Genomic DNA, 15,436 nt, shown 5'->3' with positions numbered 1-15,436 from the left:
CCAGAATTGCATTTCTATGTTAATGTTTATTTGCAAGTCTGATGTCACATTATCCTCCATCTAAGCATGGGGTGAGGCCCACTGTGTTTCACTGTTTCTGGAAAGGTTGCACTCTCTCACTAGGTACCTTGGTCCTATGCTTACCTATGCACACAAGGATAAGTTTTAAGGTGCAGTTACGAATTATCTTGATTTGGTAAAGTGGTGACTGCAGATTCTTTTCTGAGATTATTACTAGTCAGACCCAAGTAGTTAATTAGGTTTCCAGTAACAGGTCTGAGTTCCTTCCTTAGAGAAAGCCTTAATTTCAGTCAGACAGCTGTTAGTAACTATAAATATATAAGTGTACTAGTGCACACTTAGGGACATCATGTCTCATTTAAGATTACATAGATAGATAGATAGATAGATAGATAGATAGATAGATAGATAGATATTATAATTATAGGTAAATATAAAATAATACAATTCCTTAAGTCTTTATTAAACATCTTTAGTGTTATTTGTCTTCCCTCTTCCCTTTTAAATTAATGTGTCACATTATCAAAATCATTTCTAAGCCTCAATAAATCTTATAAAACTTATCAAGTAAGTTAATATGTTAAAAATGCTGTCAGCTCTATTTCTATTCCATTTTTATGCCATCAACTTACCTCGCCTAACTGCCACACCCTTTGTTTTCCTCAGATAGTTGATCATATAGAGCATATAACTGTAGCTGCTTTTTGTCCTTTTCTACCTAATTCTACCATATATCATGCATAAGTCTGTTTATATTTATGATTTACTTTGTTATGTGTCATAGTAACCTTTTCTTCATATAATACCATATTCTGTTTGGGCTAGAGGAGGTATCATACGCTGCATTTATATGAATATAAGAAAAGGATATATTCATAAGAATGTAAATAACAAATACTTAATACACAGCACTAGAGACAGAAAAGGTGTCTATAAAGATGAGTGAACAAGCCACTGCACTCAGTCCACAGAGGAAGCTGACTCGTAATTCCCTTTTAATGAGGTGAGAGGGGAAGCATATGGCAGTTACAGTACAAAATGGAGAGACCTAAACATAATGGGGTCCTAAGGGGGGATAGGCTTCCCTTTGAAGCCTGGGGAGGAGCTTCATTAAGGATGAGAATAAGAACTATAGGGACAGAGTTAGAGAACCATGAGAGAGCTGAGGGGTGTAGGAGAAGCTCTTCAGAAAGCAGCCCTATGCCAGTCTCCCTGTGGAGTCCCTGAGGAGTCTCAGGCCAAATTATCAGAGAAAATAAAAGTCCTGACTTTCATAACTTCCTATTGGTACCAAAAATTTTACATCATGTGATTTCAGGATAAAGTAAGTGACACAAAGCAAGGAAGAGCCAATTTCCATACAGCAATGAGAGCTGCCAAACCATAGCACAGACTGCTTATTAACTCTCTGTCCCAGAGAGAGCTACAAGGAGAAATAGCCTGATTAAGTGCATGCTAAGGAAGAAGAGGGGAGAGCAAGGGGCTGGGAGGAGTGGAGGGAGAGGAAACTGTGATCTGGAGGTAAAGATGATGATGATGATGATGATGATGATGATGATGATGATGATGATGATGATGATAACAACAATAATAATAGTGCAACCTATGTTCTGATGAAGCCCAAGGTCAAGCTATTGTCATAGGCAGCACCTGGTGAGTACATGCTTCCTGATTGATAGACAGCCATCTCCTCACTGTGTCATCACTATTTAAATGTTACCATGAATGAAGATTATCTTTATAAAAACACTAATCCTGTTCATAAGGATTCCATCTTCATGATATAATTACATCCCTAAGGTCTCATCTCACAACACATTGCGTCAGGTATTTAGGTTAGGCTTTCAACATGTAAACTTGAGACAACACCAACATTCAGTGTATTGATTGTGGCTAGAAATTTTTGCTAAATGTTATTAAGCAATTGATTGCATTAAACTCCCCAAGGAGAGCTGCACCATTCCATGAGGTGATCTTTATGGGTTATGGTCATCATTTCAAGTGGATAAACATTAGGAAGGATCTGGAGTAGAGTCTTTCCAATGATGGGTTATCCTCATCTTCACACAACACTCTTCTGTGGCTCCAGGGCATTAAATGAGGACATCTCACTACCTAGAAGAGCTTCAGTGCCCCCACAGCAGTGAGAGCACAAGACTGAGTTACCTAGAATGTCTTAGTGTGACACCTTACACATATGCAGACTCTTTAACCAAAGATGGGGGAAGACCCTCATCTGCTCTTCTAGAGTGCTTTTTTTTTCTATGTTTCTCTCCACACCTTGGCTGCTTTCCCCAGGAATTCCAAATGTTTTATCTTCTCTGGACTTTAAAGTTTGTCTTTGGTGCTCTGTGAGGATGGTTAGAATAATGGAGCTTCATTCCCTGAGCCACAATGTAGGCGCCAGAAGAGAAGCCTGGGGTGAATGACATTTACTTCACTGTTCCTTCTGCTGTCCATGGTCCATATCTAAAGACCATTGTGTTTGGAATTTCTTCATTTTTAGATCCTCAAAGCAAGGGACCAATCCATTCCAATTTGTTTTCTTATGGTAAAAGTATAAAGTCATTTGAACTGATGTGGTTCATAACAATCTACCTCTTATTATTAGGTTTGATTATGCCCATCTTTAACATATTAAAGTCAAATAATAGTTCGCTTCCCTTCAAAGTGTTTCAGAATAATTAAAGACAGTAAAATTATAGGCATGACAGACTATAAAAAAGACTACCTTTCCAAATAAACCATAGTAACTGAAAATCACAGCCTAAAAGTTTACACTTCCTTAATGATTAACCTCTCTGAGTTTATTAGCATTAAGGATATTACCTACAATTTACTTCTATTTCTACATCTGCTTGCTGAGTTTAATGTTGACCTTTCTAATAGGCTCTGTATGTCTCCTTTCCCTATGGTCACTGTGATCATGCTTCACCTACACTCTATCCTCATGCAGCAAGTCCTCTCAGTAATTGGCTTTAAAATATCCTGAGACCCATTAGCATCCCCCACCATGTAACTGATCATAGCAAGAAAAACTCTATGAAGAGTTCTTATCCCAGGAAATTCTTTGCTTTACATTTTCAAAGCCAAGAAACATTTAAGCTGTTTTCCCTCAAAATGTTTGGCGCTACAGAATAAAAGTGTGTATTCATGTGTGCAGTGTGTGTGTGTGTGTGTGTGTGTGTGTGTGTGTGTGTGTGTAAGTAAAAATAGTACTCAAAATTCTAGCCAGAGCAATTAGGCAACAAAGGAAGATCAAAGGGATACAAATTGGAAAAAAGAAAGTCAAGATATCACTATTTGCAGATAATATGATAGTATACATAAGTGACCCCCCAAAAAAATCCAAAAGAGAACTCCTACAGCAATTGATAAACAACCTTAGCAACATAGCTGGATATACTCAAACAAATCAGTAGCCTTACTCTACTCAAAGAATAAACAGACTGAGAAAGAGATTAGGGAAATAACACCCTTTACAAGAGTCACAAATAATATAAAATATCTTGGTGTGACTCTAACCAAGCAAGTGAAGGATCTGTATGATCAGAACTTCAAGTCTCTGAAGAAAGAAATCGAAGAAGACCTCAGAAGATGGAGAGATCTCCCATGCTCATGAATCAGTAGGATTAACATAGTAAAAATGACCAACTTGCCAAAAGCAATCTACACATTCAATGCAATCCCCATCAAAACTCCAACACAATTTTCAGAGAGATAGAAATTTATCTGGAATAACAAAAAACCTAGGATAGCGAAAATCATTCTCAACAATAAAAGAACTTCTAGTTGAATCACTATCCCGGACCTCAAGCTATACTACAGAGCAATAGTGATTAAAAACAAAAACAAAAATGTATTTGTATTGCTACAAAGACAAGCAGATAGATTGGTGGAATAGAATTGAAGACCCTGAAATGGAGCCACACACCTATGGTCACTTGTTCTTAGACAAAGAAGCCAAAACCATCCAGTGGAAAAAAGACAGCATTTTCAACAAATAATGTTGGTTCAACTGGCAGTCAAGATGTAGAAGAATGTACAAAGCTCAAGTCCAAGTGGATCAAGGACCTCCACATAAAACCAAATATGCTGATTCTAATAGACAAGAAAGTGGGAAAGATCAAAAATTGACAAATGGAACCCCACAAAACTGAAAAGTTTCTGTAAGGCAAAGGACACTGTCATTAGGACAAAACGGCAACTCATGGATTGGAAAAAGAGCTTTACCAACCCTACATCTGATAGAGGGCTAATATCTAATATACAAAGAACTCAAGAAGTTAGCCTCCATAGAACCAAATAACCCTATTTAAAAATGGGGTACAGAGCTAAACAGAGAATTCTCAACTGAGGAATCTCAAATGTCTGAGAAGCACCTAAAGAAATGTTTAACATCTTCAGTCATCAGGGAAATGCAACTCAAAATGACCCTGAGATTCCACCTCACACCAGTCAGAATGACTAAGATCAAAAACTCAGGTGACAGCAGATGCTGGTAAGGATGTGGAGAAAGAGGAACACTCCTCTATTCATTGCTGGGGGGATTACAAGCAGGTACAACCACTCTGAAAATCAGTCTGGTGTTCCTCATAAAATTGAACATAGTACCATCTGAGGACTCAGCTATACCACTCCAGGGCATCTACCCAAAAGATGCTTCAAAATATAACAAGGACACAGGCTCTACTATGTTCATAGCAGCCTTATTTATAATAACCAGAAGCTGGAAAGAACCCAGATGTCAGGAGTGGATACAGAAAATGTGGTACATTTACACAGTGGAGTACTACTCAGCTGTTAAAAAAATGACTTCATTAGGCAAATGGGTAGAACTTGAAAATATCATCCTGAATCACCCAGTCACAAAAGAACACACATAGTATGTACTCACTGATAAGTGTATATTAGCCATAAAAAGGATTGGAATATCCAAGATACAACTGACAGACCATATGAAACACAAAAAGAAGAAAGACCACATCAAAATGTGTATGCTACAGTCTTACTCAGAAGGAGGAAGAAAATAATCCCAGGAAGGAGAGGGAGTAAGGGGTCTGGGAGGGAGAGAGAAGAGGGAGGGAAAATGGGGGGCAGGTGGTTCAGATACAGGAAGAAATGGGGGAGAAGTACAGAAGGTCAAGCATTTGAAAGGAAGTATGTAGCAGTGGGGGAGGGAAAACTGGGAGCAGCCACTAAAAAGTCCCAGATGCCAGGAACCCAAGAGGTTCCCAAGACCCAACAGGGAGGACATTAGCTGAAATACCTATCAAAGGTGAGATAGAACCTGTAGAGACCATATCCAGTGGATAGGCATGACCCTTGGTCACAGGATGAGCCACCCATCCATCTCAAAAATATTAATCCAGAATTCCTCCTGTCAGAAGGAACTTCAGCAACAAAGAGTGGAGGAGAGACTGAAGGAAAGGCCATTCATAGACTGTCCCATCTAAATATCCATCCCATATGCAGACACCAAACTCTGACACTATCACTGATAGAAGCACTTACTGACAGGAGCTTGGTATAGCTGTCCCCTGAGAGGCTCTGCCAGAATCAGACCAATATAGATGTGGATGCATGCAGTCAACCATCAGACTAAGTACTGGGACCCCATGTAGGAGTTACGGGAAGAACTGAAGGAGCTGGAGAGGTTTGCAACCTCATAGGAAGAACAACAATATCAACCAACCAGACCCCCCAAAGCTCCCAGGGACTAAACCCCCAACCAAAAAGTACACATGGGGAACCCATGGCTCCAGCTGGATATGTAGTTGAAGATTGCCTTATCTGGCATCAATGGGAGGGGAGCCCCTTGGTCCTGTGGAGGCTTGATGACTCAGCATAGGAGAATGCTAAGGCACTTAGGCTGGAGTGAGTGGGTGAGTAGGGGAACACCCTCATAGAGGCAGGGGAAGGGGGAGGGGATAGAGGGTTTGTGGAGGGAAACCTGAGAAGGGGCATAACATTTGAAATGTAAATAAATAACATAACTAATAAAAATATTTTTAAAAAAATTAACATCTCTAACAAACAATCATTAATTATCACAAAAAAGTCTACTTGTTAGTTTCAACTGTAGTTAAGATAAGATCCTATAAGACAGTAACTATAGCAAGGGAATTCAGCTCTGTTTACAAAACTTGGGACATCTCAGTTACTATAGAAACAGCCATTAGTGGAGCTTCATGATGGTGGCCATCACCATGATGTGAGAGTAGAGGCAGTTTCTGAAGATAGGATGCAGCCACTTAGTAAGTTGTCCCAGGGAGGCAAATCTCATGTAGTTGAGGGACAATTGTCCTTTTTCTGACCTATTGCAGAGCTGATTACTAGATGATATTTTTCAGTCTATTTAACACGCTTTCAGACTGTCTGCCACTGGTGTCCTGCGTGGGGTGGATTTTTTCCAAAGGGGAAACCATTCTTGATCCTTATGCTCATGGAGGTTATAATACAGTAAAGAAGAGAAAAATAAATTCAACATGAGTATAATCAGGTCCTAGAGAGATGAGAGGCATGTCCCCATGAGTCAGTAATAAAAAAAGATGATCTAATGTACAGAATCAGATCAGTTTTCTGGGTAATTGAACTTAGAGCTAAAGGATAAGTTGGAGTTAAATGAGGCTAATAACATCTTGTCACAGTGTCCTCGAGAGTATTTACAGAAACACCGTAGGAGAAGCCTTGAGCCACAACAATGTCTTTGCTGCTAAGATAGTATGAATGAAAAAACACAGTAAGTTAACTTGGAGGAGGAACACAAATACTTGATTAGGATGTGGATGAGGAGCAGAGTGCTTTCTTAGCATACACAAGGACCAGAGCTTCGTCCTCAGCACCTGACCCTTGCAAAAGAAAAGAAAGAAAAGGAACACCTTATATAGATATACATCACATAGTAAAGTTTGGCTCATTCCCAGACGAACCTACACATAAATACTGGACACAGAATTTGTTCCTAAGCCTTGTGAAGTTCATTCTGCACAGTATACCTTAAATCAAATACCTGTGCGCCAAACCCAGTTCTCTTGCTTTCTACTCCCCTTTCCCTCTTGTTTGTCATTGCTCAGGTATATTTAGCTCACTTCTCTCACAGAGGACTGCTTTATTAGCTTCTCACTGGAGTTTTAGGTTCTCCATTCCTCCTTCAAAGGCATTGTAAGTATGCTCTAGGAATAGCTATGAGCATTAAAAGTATGCTATAGGAAAAGATACAAGCATACTTGGGAAGCTAATGCACACTTGTAGAATTTTAGGTGTCTCAACTAAGACTACTATAAGGAGAAGGCCTACTCAAAGGTTTTTCTATTAGAATAAGTAGCACTCAATCTAATAGAAGAAAGAGTCTTGAACTTATTGACACTGGGAGAAATTTCCTAAATAGAATTCCAATGGCTCACTCACGCTCTAAGATCAAGAATTGATAAACGGGGACTCATGAAACTGGAAAGCTTCTGTATGCAAAGGACAGTCAATAAGACAAATCAGCATCCTACAGATTGGAAAAAAATCTTCACTAACCCCACATCCAATAGAGGGTTAATATCAAAAATGTATAAAGAACTCAAGAAGCTAACCACTAAAAAACCAAACAACTCAATCAAAAAACAGAGTATAGAACTAAATCAAGAATTCATAACAGAGGAATCTAGAATGGCTGAGAAGCACCTAAAGACATGTTCAAAGTCCTTAGTGATCAGAGAAATGCAAATCAAAACAACCCTGAGATTCTACCTTACACCAATCAGAATGGCTAAGATAAAAACCTTGGGTGACAGCACATGTTGGAGAGAATGTGGAGAAAGAGGAACATTCCTCCATTGCTGGTGGGATTGCAAACTGGTACAACCACTCTGAAAATCAATTTGGAGGTTCCTCAGAAAATTGGAAATAGATCTACCTAAAGACTCAGCGATACCATTCTTGGGAATATACCCAACGTGTCCCACTATGTTCATAGCAGGCTTATTGTGATAGCCAGAAGCTGGAAACAACCCAGATGTCTCATGACAAAAGAATGTATACAGAGTTTACACAATGGACTACTACTCCACTATTAAGAATGAGGACATCCTGAGTTTTACAGGCAAATGGATAGAATTAGAAAATATCATCCTGAATGAGGTAACTCAGACCCAAAAGGACATGCATGGTAAGTAGTCACTAATAAGTGGATATTAGAAACAAACAAAAAAACCCCACAAGTCCAGAATACCTAAGATACAGTCCACAGAACTCAAAAAGGTCCTACTTGAAAGGGAGAAGAAAAAATTCGCAAGGTGGGAGGGAGGGAGGGATAGGGAAGGGAAAGGGGACAGGGGTTGGAGGAGAAGGGAACATGATCTGGTATTGGGTAGGGGAAAAGGACTGAAGCCCTGAGGGACAGTAGAAAGAATGGAAACAGGTAACCTTGGGAGGAAGGTGGTTGGGAGAACCCTCCAGAATGTACCAGAGACATGGGAAGTAACAAACTCTCGGGACTAAAAGCAGTGGAGGTTAGGGGTAGATGAAATGCCCTACAGTGGGGAGAGGGAACTTGTTGAGCTACCTCCAGCAGAAAGTCAGCGCATCAAGTGAGGGATGAGGTTACTATCCTACAGTCAAAGCTCTGACCCATAATTCTTCCTGTCTGAAAAAACTGCAGGGATGGAAATGGAGAAAAGTCTGAGAAAAAGAAGGTCCAGCAACAGGCCCAAAGTAGGATCCAGCTCAAGGGGAGGCCCCAAGGCCGACACTATTATTGAGGCTATGGAGGACTCACAAAAAAGGACCTATCATGACTGCCCTCTGAAAGACCCAACAAGCAGCTGAAAGAGTCAGATGTAGATATGAACACCCAACCAATGGACAGAAACTGTTGATGCTGTCTCTAGTTGAACTAAGGAAAAGCTGGAGGAAACTGAGAAAGAGGGCAACCCTGTAGGAGGACCAGCAGTCTCAGTTAATCCATACCCCTGAGGTCTCTCAGACACTGGATCATTAACCAGGCAGCATACACCAGCTGATATGAGTCACCCAACACATATACAGCAGAGGACTCCGGAGTCTGGGTTCAGTTAGAGAAGATGCACCTAACCCTCAAGAGACTGGAGGCCTCCAGGAAATTTAGAGGTCTGGTGGTATGGGTGGAGTGGGGACATCCTTGTGGAGATGGGAGGAGGTGTGAGATGTGGAAAAATAAGAGGGTGGAGCCGGAGGGGAATAAAATCTGGAGTGTAAAAATAAATAAATAAATACATACATACATACATACATACATACATACATACATACATACATACATACATACATACATAGAATAAGTAACACAGTAACAGTCTGCTTCTGGGAGAGTGAGTGTCCAATGTGAGTATGCTGTGGTTTGTTCTCCGTGGCCATTGAGATGTCTGTCTCTTCTCTAACTCTACTTCTCTTTGTGTTTTTTCTCAATTCAGCCAACAGGATATAAAAAAAATTATGAAATGTATAATGAAGACATTTAAAGTCCAGGATGACAAAACACATCAATTTTATCGACATTCCATGGGCTAGAATTCGGTGCTATGGCCACATCAAACTGCAAAGGACATGAAGACAATGACGTCTAAGTAATTACCAATAGAGGGAGAGACAGAGAGTAATGAGTAAGGACTCTGTCACTCCACTATAGCACTTGTTCTGCGGATACTGCAGCCACCGCCATCACATATTCATTCATTGAGCAAAGTGAGTGATTCCCAAACACTAGCACAAGCTAACTCTGCTAGAGTTTATTCAAGAGTTGGCCTATGAAGATCATTCAAAGAAGCCACCTACCATCCCAAGCAACATCCCTTTTGGAGAAGGCAGTAGTGGAGGTTACAAAGGGAGCCTAGAACTGTAGAGCACACGGTATGTGAACGGGCTTTCCATGGAGAATTTCCTTATGAGAATCCTAGGAAGTAGAGCACCCTATGTCACATCTATGAATGGGAAAGCAAATTGGTCCATGTTTAAGAGCAAGCTTCCCCCTCCCCATAAGGCATGGAGAAGAAGAAGAATGAGATGAATATAAGCCAAATCCTTCGAGACGTCAGTCAACAGCAGTTAAGAAATGAAGGTGGAGGAGTTATTGCTAAAAATAAGAAATAAGCCTCAGACGGAACAGAAGAAGCACAGAGAGCTTCTTCTCTCTGGTTCAAAGAGCTGTCTTCACTCCTGCTGATGGGGAAATGACTAGATGCACTGGAGACTAGACTACTAGCAGCAGTATGAATTAGCCAGGAGTACATTAGTTGCCCATATTTTTGCAAGTATAGAAATGAAACATCACAGAGAATGGTGTCCCATTGTTATCCAAGTTGGAACCCAGAACTGACTATCTGCTTTCTTAGCTAGAGACCACAGAGACTGACTCTTCTCCGGGGGGTCTGCCCTTCCATCTCACTCTCTTCCCTTCAGTTGCCTTTGACCCTGCATGGCAAAAGCAATGGGATGGCACATCCATGATTATCACATGGAGACAGCTTTGTTATGTAGAAGTTTTCCCTTTTCTCTTTCTAGCCTTGAAGAAACAGAGAGTCATGCTTGCAGGGGAGTCTTCATAGAAGTCTTCATGAAGAACCTGCTGGTGGCAATGGGAGATGACAAAAGACAACAAGAAACTGTTGCCCTAAGCACAATATCATTGAAGAAAGGAATTCTGCCAATAATGTGTGTAGTAACATCCTGTATACAGAATCTTCCAGTCAACCCTTCAGCTGAAAACATAGCTTATCTTATATCTTCATTATAGTCTGGTAGATCCTTCAACTAAAAATAAAACTAAACTGAGAATAGAGTCCTAGACCACAAGTATGCAGGCGCATGCTCATGTGCGCGTGCACACACACACACACACACACACATGCTCACATGCACACATGCTCACAAACGCACACACATGCTCACACACACACATGCTCATACACACACATATATAATACATTATGATATATTAGCTATATATATAATAGCTATATATATAATTTTTATACAGAGGTAGAAAAAATTCAGTGATTCTTTTTGATTATCTGATAAGTTCATGACATTAATAATCTCAATCCTTAAATATAATTAAATTTTGTTTTTAAAATCTTATGTGTAGGAGTATTTCATCTTCACATATGACTGTACACCACTTCTGTGCAGTACCCACAGAGATCACAATAAGGTACCAGAGTCTCTAGAACTGGAATTACAGACAGTTATTAGTCACTACGTAGTTAATGGGAATTGCACCCAGGTCCTCTAGAAGAGCAGCCAGTGTTCTTAATCACTGACTCATTTCCACAGCTCCTTGATTCCGATATCAAAATGTAACTGTTAAAGATGAATGTTCAAAAGGGCAGCAGGCACATCAACTGGGCTCTGTAATCCTTCAGAGAAAATTCTTCCTCGATCTGAGATACTGATCATCCTTCCACTCTGGTGCTATGCTCTTCTTACCAGACTTAGTGCATAAGCACTCAGCCTTACTATCTGTGCAGTTATTGAAATTTCACCCAATGTTAATTTCATGCCTGGTTGGGTTTTAAATGTATAAACAGCATTCCAAACTTCACCCAGATGGGTCATGACAAAAAGATGGTAAAAGGAACCAAAGTAAGCACAGCATTCCTCCTCAAACTCCCGAGGGGCAAAGCACTGTGGACCCGTGAGGTTGCCAATCCCATGTACTCTGGGCACTGAGCTGGAGAACACTTGGCTCCCATCTGCTCTCCTACACCAGAGAAATACCAGGTCCCTGGACAGTAAAAAGGTGCTCCGAACGGGCTCAGAGTAGGACTTTGAACTGCTGGACTCGTCACCCATCCAGAACAACTGACAGATGGAGCCAGGTTTGCTGCCAGGTGGGAGGCTGAGCATGATTTCAGCTGCCCGCCCATCATTTCATCCTTCTGCTGTGCTGAGATGTCCCAGCAGAAACCCCAGCAGCAGCAGGCATTCAAAAGGACCAAAAACAGCTTAGCAGAACTCTACATCAGACACACAATATAGCCAGCCTCTGAGAATGCAAGCCCCTTTGCTGTTAAGAAGAAAATAAAAGACTCATACTTCTCTACAGTGGACTGTGGAGGGGCTGGGTATGTGTTGGCTTTATCCTATAGGTGTGATTAACTACAAATGGACAACAACCCATGGACTCCTCATCTTAGCTAGAAATAAAAAGATCTTTTAACGTTATGTTGTGTGTATTTATATCTTTATTTGGGCAAGCACACTGCATGAGATGTACCGACTTTAAAAGTATGTACGTGCACATAATGCTGCTAGTGACTCAAGAGGGAATGGCATCCACACAAAGCATCCCTGGAATTCACTCATCTTACTCATTTAAAACTGCATGTCCATTGATTAGTAGCACTTTGATTCCTCCTCCTCCATGCTCCCTAGTGACCTGGAGACAAAGGGGTTTTAGATAAGTCTGAAGCATCTTGCCCTCTTTAAGCTTCCAACCAACTTGTGGCTCCAAATCCCAGCTCATCTTCTCTTTTCTTTCACCAGCCATTCCAAACATCAGTCTTTCGAATGCTTTGCACATCATCCATCTATTTTCCTCTCTGATCATATTCTCTTCTTTGCAATGAATGGAATTTTTAAAGTATTTAATTGCCATATAGATTAGCTATAGATAGACTTTTCTCACTGCTGTGACAAAATCTTGATAAAAAGCAATTTAAGGCAGGACCTGTTTATTTTGACTGTTGGTTCCAGGGTATTTGATCCACCATGGCTGGAGGGTATGACAGGAGGAACTTGAGGTGTTTGGCATCATGGGTCCATGTCAGGAACCAGAAGGTAATTACTAATTGCACTCCCAATCCTTTCTCATTTCCTGTCCAAGATGCCAGTCCACAGAATGAAGTAACCCAAGCTCATAGCTGGTCCTCCCAACTCAGTTCATCCTGATCTAGGCAATCCCTCACAGACCTTCTCAGAGATTAGTTACCGTGGTAATTCTATATCTCATCAAGTTGATAATTTAATTTACATATCACAAGAAGGAACTCACGTTTACCAAGAGAACGCATGCCTGCTGATAGCCATAAAAAATTAGATATATTTGGGGGGGGAGTAGGTTACTCTCATTTATATCAAACTAGCAGATGTCGATGGGGTGTTCGCTGAACTGGAGATGCTAAGGTTGGTGTTATAGAGAATTCAAGCTTATTTACATTACAATTCCCACCCTCAGAAGTTTAAAGTTTGCCTTGAGAGTTGTGCAAAGAGAAAACAATGAAGTATCATTGACATGGTGTCTGACCACTGATGGTATACTTCTTTTCAGAAATGATTATTATAATTTTGATCTTGATTTTTCATGTGAGGAAACATGAGGTGGCAGGTTTCTCACTATTATTTTTTAAGTGACACTTTGGGATGGAGAAATGGCTCAACAGGTAAGAGAAGGTAAGAGCACTTTCCTAATCTTGCCAAGGACCATGGTTTGGGTCCCAGGAGCAACGAGGTGCTCACAACTGCCTGTAGCTCCAGTTCAAGGGATCTGACTCCCTTTTCTGGCTTTTCCAGCCACTGCAAGCACATGGGTACTCATACATACATGCACTCAAAACATGCATATACATTAATAAATAAATCTTTTAAAAGTTGAAAAGCTAACTGGGAGTGTCAAAAATTCTGGGCTTTTCTGAAGATCATACAGCAAATGATGTTTAAACAAGGGTGTGTGTGTGTGTGTGTGTGTGTGTGTGTGTGTGTGTGTGTTGTGCCTGTTTTAGTGCATGTGAGTGTATGTGTCTGTGTCTCTGTGTATGAATGTGTGCATGTATGAATTGTGTGTCTGTATGTATGTGAGTGTGTGTCTATGTGTGTAAGTGTACTGTGAGTGTTTGTGTGTGTGTCAGAGAAAGAGAGAGAGAGAGAGAGAGAGAGAGAGAGAGAGAGAGAGAGAGAGTTTGCCTTTGTGTATTATTCTGTCTGTGTCTAAGATGTTTGCAGAGGTCAGAAGATAGATTTCAGAAACCAGTTCTCTCTTTCCACTGTAAGTTTCAGGAACACAACCCAGGACATCAGGTTTGTACAGCAAACACTCTTACCACTGAGCCATCTCACTCCCCACCTTGCATTAAATCTTATTCTGTTTTGAAGATTTAATTATTTTAATTTTATACATTTGAGTGATTTGTATGTATGTGTGTGTGTTTTTGTATTATACTCTGTTAATATCTGGTATAGCCAGAAAAGAGTATCAGATTCCCTAGACCTTGAATTAAGAATGGATGTAAGACACCTTGTAGGCATAAGGAACCTAATCCAGATCTTCTGCAAAAGCAGCTAGTGATCTGAACACTGGGCTGTTTCTCCGCCCATGAGCTGAGCATTAAGTCCATGAGCTGAGCATTAAACTGTTCTATTCAGCTCTACATCCTTTTGAATCTGATGCTTGTGTTTAAATGAGACAGATTATGGTTGTGAGGCCTCCCAGATATGATGGAAACCACTGGGAACTATGTGCCCAGATTTGACAGAAGAAGCACAGATTTTGAGTCTGCCTGAAGAACTGGTAGCTTTGGTTATTAGCAAAGCAAAACCAGAGATGGCAGCCTGAGCCTAACAACTGTTAAGGTCACAGGAACCAGGAATTCATGTATGGAAGGCCTTGTGGATGCTTGTGATGCCACCTTGCACGCATAAAGTAACTTTGTGATGGCAATTGTAACTGAGGCTGTGCACATTAAGCAAATCATATAAGTATCTAAAGGGTCAGGGCAGAGAAAAGGAAGTCCTTATAAGCTGAATGCCTCACTGGTCTCAGGAGATGGAGGACACTTTCCTGTTGAGTACGTGCCTTGGTGCAGCCAGTTTGATTGAACTGCTGCAAGCCAGAGGAACGTCTTGTGACATACATTACAGGCTCATTTGGAATCAGATGAGCATGTGGGACATGCAGAAAGTTCATGGCTAAGATGTATGCTGTATGTGGGTGCTAGATATGTCTGAGAAGCCTGTGCATTGCAGTATGATCTTGTATGGTGCTAGAAAGTGCTGGAAAGTAGTGGAAATTTCAGGAGATGGAACCCAGTAGAGAATCATTCGATCGCAGGGATGAACTTGAGAAATAACCCCACTTATTCCTGTCTGTTGCTCCCCAACCAATAAGACATGTTAAACCAATGTTCCCTCCTACTACCACCAATGGCCATCTCAGACCCAAAGTAATAGAGCCCATTAATCATAATGAAAATCTCCAAAGTTATAGCCCAAATAAATCATTTCTCCTTATAAGACAAATACCTCCAGTATGTCTTTATGATTAACACAGTATATGACCAAAATGCGCACACTCGCACACACACAAACACACACACACACACACACACACACACACACACACAAGGTTTCTCTGTGACTTTCAGCTACACATTATGAAAGTTTGTCAAAACAAAGT

The 15,436-nt window shown here is 40.6% G+C and overlaps 1 long non-coding RNA gene across 2 annotated transcripts in view; it reads left to right on the top strand.

The window, feature by feature from the left end:
- Nucleotides 1-12,208, top strand: part of LOC120097024 (uncharacterized) — a 93,773-nt gene extending 81,565 nt beyond the window's left edge. For both annotated transcript variants that reach the window (XR_010058192.1, XR_010058193.1), the window contains one exon: nucleotides 9,462-12,208. This is a non-coding gene — a long non-coding RNA (uncharacterized LOC120097024). The remainder of the gene's footprint in view (nucleotides 1-9,461) is intronic.
- The last annotated feature ends 3,228 nt before the right edge of the window (nucleotides 12,209-15,436 follow it).

The sequence above is a fragment of the Rattus norvegicus genome, chromosome 15 (assembly GCF_036323735.1).
Source record: "Rattus norvegicus strain BN/NHsdMcwi chromosome 15, GRCr8, whole genome shotgun sequence".
NCBI classification, from domain to species: Eukaryota; Metazoa; Chordata; class Mammalia; order Rodentia; family Muridae; genus Rattus; species Rattus norvegicus.
The sequence above is the reverse complement of the archived record's forward strand: the minus strand, read 5'-3'. Positions and strand labels throughout refer to the sequence as shown.